This window comes from Cavia porcellus, unplaced genomic scaffold, assembly GCF_034190915.1.
Source record: "Cavia porcellus strain 051 isolate PalLab524CR breed Dunkin Hartley unplaced genomic scaffold, mCavPor4.1 scaffold_18, whole genome shotgun sequence".
Taxonomy (NCBI): Eukaryota; Metazoa; Chordata; class Mammalia; order Rodentia; family Caviidae; genus Cavia; species Cavia porcellus.
This window is the reverse complement of record NW_026947501.1, coordinates 71,477,084-71,482,883: the sequence shown is the minus strand read 5'-3', so window position 1 is coordinate 71,482,883 and position 5,800 is coordinate 71,477,084.

The following is a 5,800-nucleotide window of genomic DNA, read 5'->3' as shown; positions in this document are numbered from 1 at the left end:
GGACACCCGGGAGCTCCTTGGGCGCCTCCCCAGGTTCACATGGCTGAGGGCAGAAGTGGACGCCGCGCACAGCAACACAAGCCAGGCTGGAGCTGAACAGAGCCATGGGCAGTGCCAGAGCCTTGTGCAGAGCTGCTCCCCACCACAGTGCTTCAGGGCTTCTGGACCCACCAGGAGCATCACATCCTAGAGCAGGGTCGTCAGGCTTTCCAGTAGGCTGAGGAGACACTGGGCAGTGGGCTCCGTGCAGACACAGGCCCAGGAGCCAGTGTCCACCAGGGGTGCATGCATGGGCTAAGTGGCGTGGTGTGTGCGTGTGTGCTCCTCAGTCACCAGGCAGATAGTCCCAGGCTCCAAGGGTGTTCCCAGGGCCAGGCAGCACCATCCCAGACTTGAGGTTCTGGGGTTCTTCAGGGACACTTTTCTTTTCAGGACTACTTTTCTCTTGTTGAGACAAAATACCCAATGCCCAAAATTAGAGAAGAAAGGTTTATTTAGCTCACTCACAGTGTTTGGAGGTTTCAGTCCATACTCAGCTGGCTCCAAGGCAGGGTGGTGTAGCTAATGGGCCGTTCACAGGAGCTGCAAGCAACTAGAGCAAAAGGGAAAATGGGAAAAGCGGCCTCCTCCCTCCCTCATATTATATTCCGGCTCCACCCCTGGGCAGGCACAGCACTCACACCACCAATCCCAGCCCAGACAATGAACCAATCACAAGCACTAGCCTCAGCCACCTCCATGACAGCATGAGGCTTTGGGAGCCACCAGCCCAAACCATAACAGAGGTACTGCTTCTGGCTGGGCCAGGTGGGGCTGGGGGTGCTCTGGGGTGTGCCCAGTTCTGGAAGGCTGGACAAGATGAGCCCAGGGGAAGCCAACCAGCTCTTCTGCTGTGACACAGCGTGGAGGGCAAAGCTCGGCAGTGCCATGGGGTCCACCTCAGTGCACAGGTGGGGAAACTGAGGCCAGCAGATGACCCAGAACCTGACCTGAATCACAGAGCCAATGCTGGCTGTCAGGCACCACAGTGTGCCAGCCTGGCCCAAGGTCCTACGGTCATCGTCCCAGTCCTCCTCGGGGCTGGACACTGGTGCTATGTGGACATCGGCTATGGGCCCTGTTGTCAGGGAGATGGGAGCCAGGGGCACCTGGTATGCACCACTGTGTAGCCCGAATGCACTAAGGGACGTGCTTTCCTATCTGTGGTCAGCATTGTCACCCTGCAGAGTGCCTGTCTGCATCCGGCTCTGTCCCATGCCAGCTGCGACCCTCCAGCACCTGAGCTGGCTGTAAGGAGGGTGACGAGACCAGAGGAGGCTCCACACAGCGCTGCCAGGACAGTGCCTCTGCCACCCTCTTACCCCACTGCTCCTGCACTGGCACTCAGTCCTGCCCTGGGTAGGGAAGGGTGGCCACCCCCTCACCCTACCACTGTCACCTGCTGTCTGCCTTTCACTCTGGGAGGGTCACCGTTCTCTTAATCTTCCCCTCTGGCTTCCTTGTTGTCTTTTGTGGTGCCAGGGGGTGAACCAGGGCCCCATACTTAGCTGCATGTCCAGCCCCTTTTATTGAGGCTGGGGCTCCCTAAATCACTAAGTGACCCGGTCTGGGCTCGAACCTTGATCTCAGTCCCCTGCCTCAGCCTCCCAGATTGCTGGGATGACGGGTATGTACCACCTCACCCTGCTTCTGGCTTCTTAGTACTGGTGTTGCCCCTGATGCCTCTGTACCAAAAGCTGTGCCTTCTCAGCATGGAGCCAGAGTGGGCAGAGGCTTTGTTTTTTAAATGCCAGCCCTGTGGCAGCTTGCACAGTGGCCCTGGTGGTGATGGTGACTTCCCGCCAGACCCTGACATCAGCAAAGGGATTGCCAGGTGAGAGGCTCAGCGCTGGCCTCTGAGTGGGGCGACTTGGAAGAGATGCACAGAGAGGGAGGAGGGGCTGAGCGACAGCAGGGACGGTGGTAGCTGGTCTTGGAGGACACAGTTGGGACCCCAAGCCCAGGAGCTGCCCCCTAATACTTTGGTTTCAGCTTCCGGCCCCCAGGACTGACAAGACACACTTCTGCTCCCCCCTCGGTGGTGGGCACCCTGACAAGTGACGAGTGCCAGACCCAAGGTGGGCTCTGGGCGGCCACTGGTAACCGGGGTCCTAGGACCTCTGTCCCGAGGAAGTGGGCCACCCTGCATTCAGGGCCAGCCATGCTGGGGACAGACACAGGTGGCAGCTGAGTGAAGCAGCTGGGTGACGTCCCCAGGCATCCTGTACTGCTCCATTGCATTTCTGTCACCTGTGATGGGGCCACGTGGTGGGGGCAGACCTGCGTGACAGGAGGGCTCAGTGAGACTGGATGGATGCAGAAAGCTGGTGATGGTGATTGCGCTGGGTCCAAATCGTGGCCGTGGCTGTGCGAATTTCATGGGACCCAGCGACGCAGCTGTGTAGCCACATGTGGTCCTGGTGCAGCTGAGGGACGCTGGGGAGGCTCTGGGCCCCCATTCTGAGACATTGTGGCCATCTAGATTGATTTCAAAATGTAAAATAAAACAGTCTCTAGGGGAAGTGGAAACCATGCCAGGTATTCAAGGGGTCCTGTTGCTGGGACTGGAGGACAGAGAAGCCCCTGGGGGCCAGCAGCGACAGCACAGGCAGCTGTGTGCCCCAGGCTGGGGTGGGATCTCTGGGTCCTGGGAGGCAGAGTCACTGGCTGGTGACCAGAGATCCCCAGCCCTGCTGGGCAGGCAGCCCTCCTCCGGAAAGCGGCTCCTCCTCTCAGGAGGGGACCGTCCATCTGCTGGCACCCTGAATGGCCCCGAGTAGTCTTTGGAAGGGAATTTTCTTGTCCTTTCTGCCCCCTGTGAATGGATGGCACAGAGGTCACAGAGGGAGGGGCAGAGCCAGGGCCGAGGTGGCTCTGGGAGGCATCCCCGTGATCCCAGCCTCTCCTGCACTGGGGTCTCCCCAGTGGCTTCCCGGGGGCCACGCTCTCCAGCTGACCGCCCCTCCCGAGACCCCTCCTGGTTAGGACCACAGTGGCTCTTCTCACTCCGAGTCCTCACACACTTTATTGTATTTATTTTCATGTTTTAATGTGAGTTTCCTTCCTAACGATACCACATCCTGGACAATGCAGACTTTTACAACCATACATTGTTTCCCACTCAGAGCAAAGCTGTGTGTCTTATGAAAAAACACGGTAACTGTGAAAGAGCACACACTAAAATATGGGGGGTGGCTTTTCTATGTTTTGAGACAGAGTCTTGCTGTGTAGTCCAGGCTGGCCTGGAACTTGTGGCCATCCTCCTGCCTCAGCCTCCTGAGTGCCGGGATTAGAAGTATGCACCACCGCAGCGGGCTGTGGCGGTTGTTTGAAACATTTCTTTTGCTGTGCTGTGCCGTCCACGCTGGGCCATCCACGTGGCACGGATTGGAGAGGAGCCGCACCTGACTATACCCTGCTGACCCAGGCTTCCTGATGTCCACCAGAGCCGTGGGGACCTCGTCTGCTCAGGTGTCCACACAGCCAGCCATTTGCCCAGACAGCTGTGGCCAGGAGGGAGAGCAGGAAAGTGTCTCCTGTGGGCCCAGGGGACCTGCCCCTGCATTGGCTAGAACCTGCTTGCACAGTGAGGGGCCCCACCTCAACCCCGGCCCTGGGCGGCTGTGGGGTGCAGTCCTTCCCGCCACCCGATGCTGTCGGAGTGGGGACCTGATTTTGGGCAGGCGCAGCCCAGCTGTTTGGCCCAGGACCCGCCGGCCGGGAATAGGTGTGTCCACAATGCCCTGGTGTGACGCTGACCCATGCAGCCGGCCCTTCCTGCTGGCCGCTGACCTTAAGATGGCCATCCCTCATGAGTCCATGGCCAGGTGACAGGTGGGGCGATACCAGGGCCCCCAGGCAAGGGTGACGGGAAGGGACAGAGCCTGGTGCCCCTGAGCTCTGCTCTTCCTTGATGCTCTGTGACCTGGGCCTGCTGTTCCCGAGGGCTGGCTGGCCTGGCTGGACAGGAGAGAGTGGTGGTGGACAGTAAGGTCCTGGCTGGACACAGCTGCCCTCAGAGCCCCTCATGCCGGGTTTGGGGTCCTTGGGGCTGACACCCAAGGCTGCCCCTCCACTCCTAGTCTCGCTCCGTCGTAGCAGTGTCACACACTTGGTGGCTCACACCTACCCCCTCCATGGTCACGGAGCTCCTGTGGCCAAAGGTGGGCTCTGAGTCTCGACATGGAGTAACGGAGGGGGCAACCCGGCCAGGAGCACCAGGCCCAGGCCCTCCCAAGCCTTCTTGCTGCTGTGGGCTGGATCCCGGCTCCTGCAGGCTCACAGTCAGGCTGCCCAGTTCCCTCCACAGGGAGTCAGTTCAAGGCCAGTCAAAGGGCTCTCTGTTCATTTGTAGTGGCGCTTGCTTGTAATCCCACCACTCTGGGAGGCTGAGGCAGGAGCATTGCAAGTTGGGTCCCAGTCTGAATAATGTAACCCCTTGGGAGTCCTTGTCCCAAGACAGCAGACACAAAGGGCTGGGGCTGTGCTCATGTGAGGACCCCCAGTCGGGGGACATGTCCTCTATTGGGCCAGGCCCACCTCAGAGCAGCTCAGAATCAGAGACCTGATAGGGACCTCAGTGATGGCTGCAAGCTCCTGCCTTTGCCACCCCAGGCAGCACGTCACAGGAGTGACCATCATCACACAGACTCGTCAGCTGTGGGAGGGACCTCAGGACACAGGACAGCACTGCCCGCCTGCCTCCTGCCTGTCTCCAGTGACCTGGGGACTCTGCCTGCAGCCCAGCTGGGCACACTATATGCCTTGGACAGACAGACAGATGACTGAAGTCCGCAAGGCAGAGCTCCTGCCATGGACAGGTCCATCACTGCTCCCATACTGCTGCCGCGGCCCTGGACACCAGGACATGTGTGTGACACGGTCAGGTCCCTGGAGCACACAGCGGAGTGTCAAGGTCCGGTGGCACCTGAGTCCCGGCGCACTGAGTGGCCGCACAGCGCACGGCCCGGAGGACAAGAGCGCACACACTCGCTCCCATGGGTGCTCCCCACCCCCTCCGACCTCTCGGAGTCCACAGCCAGGGCTGAGCCACCCCAGGCAAGGGGCTTCCCTCCTCTGTCCAGGGTGGAGTTGATGGGGACCCCGGCGGGAGCGTGGCTTTTCCTCATTCCTGGACCCCAGCTTCTGGGCCCTCAGCCCAGCCTGACCTGCAGGCCCAAAGGGACCATCTGGAAAGCTCTCTGCCGCCCCTTGGTGGGAGGCTGACACCACACCGGAATCCGTTCTCTGGGGCCCCCTACCTCTATGGCTCCACTGCACAGGGACCCACAGGGGCGCCCCATCCCCCGGGGCCCTGCCTGCCCCAGCCCCTCCTTTTCTAGGCCTTGGTTTCCCTGCTAAGGTGGCTGGGGGACAAGAGTGAGGCGTGGATGTCACCTCTGCAGAGATGGACAAGTGGCACAAGGCCAGGTAAACGGCCTGATGTGTGGGCCTCACAGCGGGCAGTCACTGTCACCTCAGCGTTCTCAGAAGCCGAAGCAAGAGGATGGCAACTTGGGGCCCAGCCTGGGCGACTTAGAGACTTAGTGAGGTCCTCAGCCAGTGACGTGGGCTGGCCATGTAGCTCAGCTCAGGGCTCCCAGATCCTCGCTGGTGCCGGGAAAGAGAAGGGAGGGGAAGGAAGGAAGAGAAAAAGAGGAAGTGGGGGACACCAGCCATGGTGGGGAGTTTCGGGAAGCTTCCCTGAGCCCAAGGAAGCCCTGGGCCCAGAAGCAGTGGGCGAAGTGTCCTCAGAGCCACC